This window comes from Eleutherodactylus coqui, chromosome 2 (assembly GCF_035609145.1).
Source record: "Eleutherodactylus coqui strain aEleCoq1 chromosome 2, aEleCoq1.hap1, whole genome shotgun sequence".
Classification (NCBI taxonomy): domain Eukaryota; kingdom Metazoa; phylum Chordata; class Amphibia; order Anura; family Eleutherodactylidae; genus Eleutherodactylus; species Eleutherodactylus coqui.
Window position 1 is genome coordinate 343195386 of NC_089838.1, and position 14397 is coordinate 343209782.

The following is a 14397-nucleotide window of genomic DNA, read 5'->3' on the forward strand; positions in this document are numbered from 1 at the left end:
TGTACAAGAATATAAGTACTATAATACTGCCTCCTATGTACAAGAATATAACTACTATAATACTGCCCCCTATGTACAAGAATATAACTACTATAATACTGCTCCCTATGTACAAGAATATACCTACTATAATACTGCCTCCAATGTACAAGAATATAACTACTATAATACTGCCCCTATGTACAAGAATATAACTACTATAATACTGCCCCTATGTACAAGAATATAACTTCTATAATACTGCCCTCTATGTACAAGAATATAACTACTGTAATACTGCACTATGTACAAGAATATAACTACTATAATACTGCCCCCTATATACAAGAATATAACTACTATAATACTGCCTCTATGTACAAGACTATAACTACTATAATACTGCTCCCTATGTACAAGAATATAACTACTATAATACTGCACCTATGTACAAGAATATAACTACTATAATACTGCCCCCTATGTACAAGAATATAACTACTATAATACTGCTCCCTATGTACAAGAATATAACTACTTTAATACTGTCTTCTATGTACAAGAATATAACTCCTATAATACTGCCCCTATGTACAAGAATATAACTACTATAATACTGCCCCCTATGTACAAGAATATAACTACTATAATACTGCCTCCTACATACAAGAATATAACTACTATAATACTGCCCCCTATGTACAAGAATATAACTACTATAATACTGCCCCCTATGTACAAGAATATAACTACTATAATACTGCTCCCTATGTACAAGAATACAACTACTATAATACTGCCTCCTATGTACAAGAATATAACTACTATAATACTGCCCCCAATGTACAAGAATTTAACTACTATAATACTGCCCCCTATGTACAAGAAGATAACTACTATAATACTGCCTCCTATGTACAAGAATATAACTACTATAATACTGCCCCCTATGTACAATAATATAACTACTATAATACTGCCCCCTATGTACAAGAATATAACTACTATAATACTGCTCCTATGTACAAGAATATAACTACTATAATACTGCCCCTATGTACAAGAATATAACTACTATAATACTGCCTCCTATGTACAAGAATATAACTACTATAATACTGCCCCTATGTACATGAATATAACTACTATAATACTGCCCCCTATGTACAAGAATATAACTACTATAATACTGCTCCTATGTACAAGAATATAACTACTATAATACTGCCTCCTATGTACAAGAATATAACTACTATAATACTGCCCCCTATGTACAAGAATATAACTACTATAATACTGCCCCTATGTACAAGAATATAACTACTATAATACTGCTCCTATGTACAAGAATATAACTACTATAATACTGCCCCCTATGTACAAGAATATAACTACTATAATACTGCCTCCTATGTACAAGAATATAACTACTATAATACTGCCCCTATGTACAAGAATATAACTACTATAATACTGCCCCCTATGTACAAGAATATAACTACTATAATACTGCCTCGCATGTACAAGAATATAACTACTATAATACTGCCTCCTATGTACAAGAATATAACTACTATAATACTGCCCCCTATGTACAAGAATAGAACTAGTATAATACTGCTCCCTATGTACAAGAATATAACTACTATAATACAGCCCCCTATGTACAAGAATATAACTACTATAATACTGCTCCTATGTACAAGAATATAACTACTATAATACTGCCCCCTATGTACAAGAATATAACTACTATAATACTGCTCCTATGTACAAGAATATAACTACTATAATACTGCCCCCTATGTACAAGAATATAACTACTATAATACTGCCTCCTATGTACAAGAATATAACTACTATAATACTGCCCCTATGTACAAGAATATAACTACTATAATACTGCCCCCTATGTACAAGAATATAACTACTATAATACTGCCCCCTATGTACAAGAATATAACTACTATAATACCGCCCCCTATGTACAAGAATATAACTACTATAATACTGCCCCCTATGTACAAGAATATAACTACCATAATACTGCCCCTATGTACAAGAATATAACTACTATAATACTGCCTCCTATGTACAAGAATATAACTACTATAATACTGCCCCCTATGTACAAGAATATAACTACTATAATACTGCCCCCTATGTACAAGAATATAACTACTATAATACTGCCCCCTATGTACAAGAATATAACTACTATAATACTGCCCCCTATGAACAAGAATATAACTACTATAATACTGCCTCCCATGTACAAGAATATAAATACTATAATACTGCCCCTATGTACAAGAATATAACTACTATAATACTGCCCCCTATGTACAAGAATATATCTACTATTATACTGCTCTCTATGTACAAGAATATACCTACTATAATACTGCCCCCTATGTAAAAGAATATAACTACTATAATACTGCTGCTATTTACAAGAATATAACTACTATAATACTGCCTCCTATGTACAAGAATGTAACTACTATAATACTGCCCCCTGTGTACAAGAATATAACTACTATAATACTGCTCCCTATGTACAAGAATATAACTACTATAATACTGCCTTCTATGTACAAGAATATAACTCCTATAATACTGCCCCTATGTACAAGAATATAACTACTATAATACTGCCCCCTATGTACAAGAATATAACTACTATAATACTGCTCCTATGTACAAGAATATAACTACTATAATACTGCCCCCTATGTACAGGAATATAACTACTATAATACTGCCCTCTATGTACAAGAATATAACTACTATAATACTGCCCCCTATGTACAAGAATATAACTACTATAATACTGCTCCTACGTACAAGAATATAACTACTATAATACTGCTCCTATGTACAAGAATATAACTACTATAATACTGCCCCCTATGTACAAGAATATAACTACTATAATACTGCCTCCTATGTACAAGAATATAACTACTATAATACTACTCCTATGTACAAGACTATAACTACTATAATACTGCCCCCTATGTACAAGAATATAACTACTATAATACTGCTCCTATGTACAAGACTATAACTACTATAATACTGCCCCTATGTACAAGAATATAACTACTATAATACTGCCCCCTATGTACAAGACTATAACTACTAAAAAACTGCCCCCTATGTACAAGAATAGAACTATTATAATACTGCCCCCTATGTACGAGAATATAACTACTATAATACTGCCCCCTATATACAAGAATATAACTACTATAATACTGCCCCCTATGTACAGGAATATAACTACTATAATACTGCTCCCTATGTACAAGAATATAACTACTATATTGCTGCCCCTATGTACAAGAATAGAACTACTGTAATACTGCTCCCTATGTACAAGAATATAACTACCTTAATACTGCTCCATATGTACAAGAATATAACTACTATAATACTGCCCCCTATGTACAATAATATAACTACTATAATACTGCTCCATATGTACAAGGAAATAACTACTATAATACTGCCCCCTACGTACAAGAATATAACTACTATAATACTGCCCCCTATGTACAAGAATATAACTACTATAATACTGCTCCTATGTGCAAGAATATAACTACTATAATACTGCCCCTATGTACAAGAATATAACTACTATAATACTGCCCCCTATGTACAAGAATATAACTACTATAATACTACCTCCTATGTACAAGAATATAACTACTATAATACTGCCTCCTATGTACAAGAATATAACTACTATAATACTGCTCCCAATGTACAAGAATATAACTACTATAATACTGCCTCCTATGTACAAGAATATAACTACTATAATACTGCCCCCTATGTACAAGAATATAACTACTATAATACTGCCCCCTATGTACAAGAATATAACTACTATAATTCTACCTCCTATGTACAAGAATATAACTACTATAATACTGCACTATGTACAAGACTATGACTACTATAATACAGCCCCCTATGTACAAGAATATAACTACTATAATACTGCCTCCTACGTACAAGAATATAACTACTATAATACTGCTCCTATGTACAAGAATATAACTACTATAATACTGCCCCCTATGAACAAGAATATAACTACTATAATACTGCCTCCCATGTACAAGAATGTAACTACTATAATACTGCCCCCTATGTACAAGAATATAATTACTATAATACTGCATCGCATGTACAAGAATATAACTACTATAATACTGCCCCCTATGTACAAGAATATAACTACTATAATACAGCCCCTTATGTACAAGAATATAACTACTATAATACTGCCCCCTATGTACAAGAATATAACTACTATAATACTGCCTCCTATGTACAAGAATATAACTACTATAATACTGCCCCCTATGTACAAGAATATAACTACTATAATACTGCCTCCTGTGTACCAGAATATAACTACTATAATACAGCCCCCTATGTAGAAGAATATAACTACTATAATACTGTTCCTATGTACAAGAATATAACTACTATAATACTGCCTCCTATGTACAAGAATATAACTACTATAATACTGCACTATGTACAAGAATATAACTACAATAATTCTTCCTCCTATGTACAAGAATATAACTACTATAATACTGCCCCCTATGTACAATAATATGACTACTATAATACTGCTCCTATGTACAAGAATATAACTACTATAATACAGCCCCCTATGTACAAGAATATAACTACTATAATACTGCCCGCTATGTACAATAATATGACTACTATAATACTGCTCCTATGTACAAGACTATAACTACTATAATACAGCCCCCTATGTACAAGAATATAACTACTATAATACTGCCTCCTATGTACAAGAATATAACTACTATAATACTGCTCCTATGTACAAGAATATAACTACTATAATACTGCCCCCTATGTACAAGAATATAACTACTATAATACTGCCTCGCATGTACAAGAATATAACTACTATAATACTGCCCCCTATGTACAAGAATACAACTACTATAATACTGCCCCCTATGTACAAGAATATAACTACTATAATACTGCCCCCCATGTTCAAGAATATAACTACTATAATACTGCCCCCCATGTACAAGAATATAACTACTATAATACTGCCTCCTATGTACAAGAATATAACTACTATAATACTGCCTCCTATGTACAAGACTATAACTACTATAATACTGCCTTCTATGTACAAGAATATAACTCCTATAATACTGCCCCTATGTACAAGAATATAACTACTATAATACTGCTCCTATGTACAAGAATATAACTACTATAATACTGCTCCTATGTACAAGAATATAACTACTATAATACTGCCCCCTATGTACAAGAATATAACTACTATAATACTGCATCCTACGTACAAGAATATAACTACTATAATACTGTCCCTATGTACAAGAATATAACTACTATAATACTGCCCCCTATGTACAAAAATATAACTACTATAATACTGCCTCCTATGTACAAGAATATAACTACTATAATACTGCCCCCCATGTTCAAGAATATAACTACTATAATACTGCCCCCCATGTACAAGAATATAACTACTATAATACTGCCTCCTATGTACAAGAATATAACTACTATAATACTGCCTCCTATGTACAAGACTATAACTACTATAATACTGCCTTCTATGTACAAGAATATAACTCCTATAATACTGCCCCTATGTACAAGAATATAACTACTATAATACTGCTCCTATGTACAAGAATATAACTACTATAATACTGCTCCTATGTACAAGAATATAACTACTATAATACTGCCCCCTATGTACAAGAATATAACTACTATAATACTGCATCCTACGTACAAGAATATAACTACTATAATACTGTCCCTATGTACAAGAATATAACTACTATAATACTGCCCCCTATGTACAAGAATATAACTACTATAATACTGCCTCCTATGTACAAGAATATAACTACTATAATACTGCCCCCTATATACAAGAATATAACTACTATAATACTGCCTCCTACGTACAAGAATATAACTACTATAATACTGCCCCCCATGTTCAAGAATATAACTACTATAATACTGCCCCCCATGTACAAGAATATAACTCCTATAATACTGCCCCTATGTACAAGAATATAACTACTATAATACTGCTCCTATGTACAAGAATATAACTACTATAATACTGCTCCTATGTACAAGAATATAACTACTATAATACTGCCCCCTATGTACAAGAATCTAACTACTATAATACTGCATCCTACGTACAAGAATATAACTACTATAATGCTGCCCCTATGTACAAGGATATAACTACTATAATACTGCCCCCTATGTACAAGAATATAACTACTATAATACAGCCTCCTATGTACAAGAATGTAACTACTATAATACTGCCCCCTATATACAAGAATATAACTACTATAATACTGCCTCCTACGTACAAGAATATAACTACTATAATACTGCCCCTATGTACAAGAATATAACTACTATAATACTGCCCCCTATGTACAAGAATATAACTACTATAATACTGCCTCCTATGTACAAGAATATAACTACTATAATACTGCCCCCTATATATAAGAATATTACTACTATAATACTGCCCCCTATGTACAAGAATATAACTACTATAATACTGCCCCCTATGTACAAGAATATAACTACTATAATACTGCCCCCTACGTACAAGAATATAACTACTATAATACTGCTCCTATGTACAAGAATATAAATACTATAATGCTGCCCCTATGTACAAGAATATAACTACTATAATACTGCCCCCTATGTACAAGAATATATCTACTATTATACTGCTCTCTATGTACAAAAATATACCTACTATAATACTGCCCCCTATGTACAAGAATATAACTACTATAATACTGCTGCTATGTACAAGAATATAACTACTATAATACTGCCACCTATGTACAAGAATATAACTGCTATAATACTGCCCCCTATGTACAAGAATATAACTACTATAATACTGCTCCCTATGTACAAGAATATAACTACTATAATACTGCCTTCTGTGTACAAGAATATAACTCCTATAATACTGCCCCTATGTACAAGAATATAACTACTATAATACTGCCCCCTATGTACAAGAATATAACTACTATAATACTGCTTCCTACGTACAAGAATATAACTACTATAATACTGCCCCCTATGTACAAGAATATAACTACTATAATACTGCCCCCTATGTACAAGAATATAACTACTATAATACTGCTCCTATGTATAAGAATATAACTACTATAATACTGCCCCCTATGTACAGGAATATAACTACTATAATACTGCCCTCTATGTACAAGAATATAACTACTATAATACTGCCCCCTATGTACAAGAATATAACTACTATAACACTGCTCCTACGTACAAGAATATAACTACTATAATACTGCTCCTATGTACAAGAATATAACTACTATAATACTGCCCCCTATGTACAAGAATATAACTACTATAATACTGCTCCCTATGTACAAGAATATAACTACTATAATACTGCCCCCTATGTACAAGAATATAACTACTATAATACTGCCTCCTATGTACAAGAATATAACTACTATAATACTGCCCCCTATGTACAAGAATATAACTACTATAATACTGCCTCCTATGTACAAGAATATAACTACTATAATACTGCCTCCCATGTACAAGAATATAACTACTATAATACTGCCCCCTATGTACAAGAATATAATTACTATAATACTGCCCCTATGTACAAGAATATAACTACTATAATACTGCCTCCTATGTACAAGAATATAACTACTATAATACTGCCCCCTATGTACAAGAATATAACTACTATAATACTGCCCCCTATGTGCAATAATATCACTACTATAATACTGCTCCTATGTACAAGAATATAACTACTATAATACAGCCCCCTATGTACAAGAATATAACTACTATAATACTGCCCCCTATGTACAATAATATGACTACTATAATACTGCTCCTATGTACAAGAATATAACTACTATAATACAGCCCCCTATGTACAAGAATATAACTACTATAATACTGCCTCCTATGTACAAGAATATAACTACTATAATACTGCTCCTATGTACAAGAATATAACTACTATAATACTGCCCCCTATGTACAAGAATATAACTACTATAATACTGCCTCGCATGTACAAGAATATAACTACTATAATACTGCCCCCTATGTACAAGAATATAACTACTATAATACTGCCCCCCATGTTCAAGAATATAACTACTATAATACTGCCTCCTATGTACAAGAATATAACTACTATAATACTGCCCCCTATGTACAAGAATATAACTACTATAATACTGCCCCCCATGTACAAGAATATAACTACTATAATACTGCCTCCTATGTACAAGAATATAACTACTATAATACTGCCTCCTATGTACAAGACTATAACTACTATAATACTGCCTTCTATGTACAAGAATATAACTCCTATAATACTGCCCCTATGTACAAGAATATAACTACTATAATACTGCTCCTATGTACAAGAATATAACTACTATAATACTGCTCCTATGTACAAGAATATAACTACTATAATACTGCCCCCTATGTACAAGAATATAACTACTATAATACTGCATCCTACGTACAAGAATATAACTACTATAATACTGCCCCTATGTACAAGAATATAACTACTATAATACTGCCCCTTATGTACAAGAATATAACTACTATAATACTGCCTCCTATGTACAAGAATATAACTACTATAATACTGCCCCCTATATACAAGAATATAACTACTATAATACTGCCTCCTACGTACAAGAATATAACTACTATAATACTGCCCCCCATGTTCAAGAATATAACTACTATAATACTGCCCCCCATGTACAAGAATATAACTCCTATAATACTGCCCCTATGTACAAGAATATAACTACTATAAAACTGCTCCTATGTACAAGAATATAACTACTATAATACTGCTCCTATGTACAAGAATATAACTACTATAATACTGCCCCCTATGTACAAGAATATAACTACTATAATACTGCATCCTACGTACAAGAATATAACTACTATAATGCTGCCCCTATGTACAAGAATATAACTACTATAATACTGCCTCCTATGTACAAGAATGTAACTACTTTAATACTGCCCCCTATGTACAGGAATATAACTACTATAATACTGCCCTCTATGTACAAGAATATAACTACTATAATACTGCCCCCTATGTACAAGAATATAACTACTATAATACTGCTCCTACGTACAAGAATATAACTACTATAATACTGCTCCTATGTACAAGAATATAACTACTATAATACTGCCCCCTATGTACAAGAATATAACTACTATAATACTGCCCCCTATGTACAAGAATATAACTACTATAATACTGCCCCCTATGTACAAGAATATAACTACTATAATACTGCCTCCTATGTACAAGAATATAACTACTATAATACTGCCCCCTATGTACAAGAATATAACTACTATAATACTGCCTCCCATGTACAAGAATATAACTACTATAATACTGCCCCCTATGTACAAGAATATAATTACTATAATACTGCCCCTATGTACAAGAATATAACTACTATAATACTGCCTCCTATGTACAAGAATATAACTACTATAATACTGCCCCTATGTACAAGAATATAACTACTATAATACTGCCTCCGTATGTACAAGATTATAACTACTATAATACTGCCCCCTATGTACAAGAATATAACTACTATAATACTGCCCCCTATGTACAAGAATATAACTACTATAATACTGCTCCTATGTACAAGAATATAACTACTATAATACAGCCCCTATGTACAAGAATATAACTACTATAATACTGCCTCCTATGTACAAGAATATAAGTACTATAATACTGCCTCCTATGTACAAGAATATAACTACTATAATACTGCCCCCTATGTACAAGAATATAACTACTATAATACTGCTCCCTATGTACAAGAATATACCTACTATAATACTGCCTCCAATGTACAAGAATATAACTACTATAATACTGCCCCTATGTACAAGAATATAACTACTATAATACTGCCCCTATGTACAAGAATATAACTTCTATAATACTGCCCTCTATGTACAAGAATATAACTACTGTAATACTGCACTATGTACAAGAATATAACTACTATAATACTGCCCCCTATATACAAGAATATAACTACTATAATACTGCCTCTATGTACAAGACTATAACTACTATAATACTGCTCCCTATGTACAAGAATATAACTACTATAATACTGCACCTATGTACAAGAATATAACTACTATAATACTGCCCCCTATGTACAAGAATATAACTACTATAATACTGCTCCCTATGTACAAGAATATAACTACTTTAATACTGTCTTCTATGTACAAGAATATAACTCCTATAATACTGCCCCTATGTACAAGAATATAACTACTATAATACTGCCCCCTATGTACAAGAATATAACTACTATAATACTGCCTCCTACATACAAGAATATAACTACTATAATACTGCCCCCTATGTACAAGAATATAACTACTATAATACTGCCCCCTATGTACAAGAATATAACTACTATAATACTGCTCCCTATGTACAAGAATACAACTACTATAATACTGCCTCCTATGTACAAGAATATAACTACTATAATACTGCCCCCAATGTACAAGAATTTAACTACTATAATACTGCCCCCTATGTACAAGAAGATAACTACTATAATACTGCCTCCTATGTACAAGAATATAACTACTATAATACTGCCCACTATGTACAATAATATAACTACTATAATACTGCCCCCTATGTACAAGAATATAACTACTATAATACTGCTCCTATGTACAAGAATATAACTACTATAATACTGCCCCTATGTACAAGAATATAACTACTATAATACTGCCTCCTATGTACAAGAATATAACTACTATAATACTGCCCCTATGTACATGAATATAACTACTATAATACTGCCCCCTATGTACAAGAATATAACTACTATAATACTGCTCCTATGTACAAGAATATAACTACTATAATACTGCCTCCTATGTACAAGAATATAACTACTATAATACTGCCCCCTATGTACAAGAATATAACTACTATAATACTGCCCCTATGTACAAGAATATAACTACTATAATACTGCTCCTATGTACAAGAATATAACTACTATAATACTGCCCCCTATGTACAAGAATATAACTACTATAATACTGCCTCCTATGTACAAGAATATAACTACTATAATACTGCCCCTATGTACAAGAATATAACTACTATAATACTGCCCCCTATGTACAAGAATATAACTACTATAATACTGCCTCGCATGTACAAGAATATAACTACTATAATACTGCTCCTATGTACAAGAATATAACTACTATAATACTGCCCCCTATGTACAAGAATATAACTACTATAATACTGCTCCTATGTACAAGAATATAACTACTATAATACTGCCCCCTATGTACAAGAATATAACTACTATAATACTGCCTCCTATGTACAAGAATATAACTACTATAATACTGCCCCTATGTACAAGAATATAACTACTATAATACTGCCCCCTATGTACAAGAATATAACTACTATAATACTGCCCCCTATGTACAAGAATATAACTACTATAATACCGCCCCCTATGTACAAGAATATAACTACTATAATACTGCCCCCTATGTACAAGAATATAACTACCATAATACTGCCCCTATGTACAAGAATATAACTACTATAATACTGCCTCCTATGTACAAGAATATAACTACTATAATACTGCCCCCTATGTACAAGAATATAACTACTATAATACTGCCCCCTATGTACAAGAATATAACTACTATAATACTGCCCCCTATGTACAAGAATATAACTACTATAATACTGCCCCCTATGTACAAGAATATAACTACTATAATACTGCCTCCTATGTACAAGAATATAACTACCATAATACTGCCCCTATGTACATGAATATAACTACTATAATACTGCCCCCTATGTACAAGAATATAACTACTATAATACTGCCCCTATGTACAAGAATATAACTACTATAATACTGCCCCCTATGTACAAGAATATAACTACTATAATACTGCCTCGCATGTACAAGAATATAACTACTATAATACTGCTCCTATGTACAAGAATATAACTACTATAATACTGCCCCCTATGTACAAGAATATAACTACTATAATACTGCTCCTATGTACAAGAATATAACTACTATAATACTGCCCCCTATGTACAAGAATATAACTACTATAATACTGCCTCCTATGTACAAGAATATAACTACTATAATACTGCCCCTATGTACAAGAATATAACTACTATAATACTGCCCCCTATGTACAAGAATATAACTACTATAATACTGCCCCCTATGTACAAGAATATAACTACTATAATACCGCCCCCTATGTACAAGAATATAACTACTATAATACTGCCCCCTATGTACAAGAATATAACTACCATAATACTGCCCCTATGTACAAGAATATAACTACTATAATACTGCCTCCTATGTACAAGAATATAACTACTATAATACTGCCCCCTATGTACAAGAATATAACTACTATAATACTGCCCCCTATGTACAAGAATATAACTACTATAATACTGCCCCCTATGTACAAGAATATAACTACTATAATACTGCCCCCTATGTACAAGAATATAACTACTATAATACTGCCTCCTATGTACAAGAATATAACTACCATAATACTGCCCCTATGTACATGAATATAACTACTATAATACTGCCCCCTATGTACAAGAATATAACTACTATAATACTGCCTCCTATGTACAAGAATATAACTGCAGTAATAGTTGACAGGAGTAATCTCACAATTTGTGTGGGCTGTAGAACTGTCTGCTAAAAGCAGAGGATGATGGGTCTGAAGAGATTGTACATAGTAATGTGCATGTTCTTCTTCTCTCCCCACTGTATTTCTCCACTCCTCCCACTTGGACCTCAATACGTACTCCACTCCCTCTACTATATTCCATTCACTGCTCTACCTTCTGCCCACTCTACTCTCCCTACTCTGCTCCCCCCACCGCTCTCCCCCACTCTGCTCTCAGCATTCCACTCACCCAAACGATTCTTCCCCTGCTCCACCTACTATTTTCCCCGACTCCAATCCTCTCAACCCACTACACTCACCCGAATGTACTCTTCTGAACCTACTCTACTCTAACCCTCCTCTGCCTCATTTAACCCACTCTATCCTCTTCTCAACTATCCTCACTCCTTCCAATCAACTCCCCCTACTCTTCCCATGATACTCCCCACACTCTGCTAATTCCACTTTCCAACTCTCCCCCCTTCCACTCTACTCACCCCATTCCCCTCACCACACTCTACTTTCCCTCTCTCTCCTCACCTTGTCCTCTCACAGGTTGGCTCCAGATATATGTACCTCCGTCCAGTTCCTTGGTGCCCGCAGTTATCACGCGCTCTATGTCCAGTTCCCTGGTGCCCGCAGTTATCACGCGCTCTATGTCCAGTTCCCTGGTGCCCGCAGTTATCACGCGCTCTATGATGCCAGATGCACTTCTAGACGATCTGGTATCTGCTAATCCTAATGAAGTCATAATACAATAAAACAAGGAAGTAAGATTTACAGGTTATGAGTTTCGTCTTATTTGTTCTATTGGCAGAGGTCCCAAACGTCGAACTCTGGTTATTCCTGTAACCAGTAATGACATATGTCATCTATATATATTGTACTAGCTGATATACCCGGCTTCGCCCGAATACATTAGGTACTGGTAATTATCTGGAGTTCACACAGAAAATCTTATGAAGTCGTGGTTACTTTAGAGATACTGAGGAAAAAACATATGTTCCCCATTTTGCATAGTTCTCTGCGTTACCCAGGAAACCCCACGTGGAGGTAACCATGCGACGTTTCCTTCATATAAAATGACTAGAGATGAGCGAACGTACTCGTCCGAGCTTGATATTCGTTCGAGTATTAGCGTGTTCGAGATGCTCGTTACTCGTGACGAGTACCACGCGGTGTTCTGGTTACTTTCACTTTCATCTCTGAGACGTTAGCGCGCTTTTCTGGCCAATAGAAAGACAGGGAAGGCATTACAACTTCCCCCTGCGACGTTCAAGCCCTATACCACCCCCCTGCAGTGAGTGGCTGGGGAGATCAGGTGTCACCCGAGTATAAAAATCGGCCCCTCCCGCGGCTCGCCTCAGATGCGTTGTGACATAGCTGAGGGACAGTGCTGTTGGTGCCGGAGCTGCTGTAGGGAGAGTGTTAGGAGTTAGTGTAGGCTTCAAGAACCCC

At 33.6% G+C, this 14397-nt stretch overlaps 1 protein-coding gene across 2 annotated transcripts in view; it reads right to left on the reverse strand.

Annotated features, from left to right (window-relative positions):
• LOC136613085 (beta-1,3-galactosyltransferase 5-like) overlaps positions 1-13741 on the reverse strand; it is a 173799-nt gene extending 160058 nt beyond the window's left edge. The window contains exon 1 of one of the 2 annotated variants that reach the window (XM_066593925.1): positions 13516-13741. The gene's annotated coding sequence lies outside the window, so the exon portion shown is untranslated. Of the gene's footprint in view, positions 1-13479 lie in introns of both variants that reach the window. The other variant, XM_066593924.1, reaches the window with a different exon arrangement.
• Between the last annotated feature and the right edge of the window lie 656 nt (positions 13742-14397).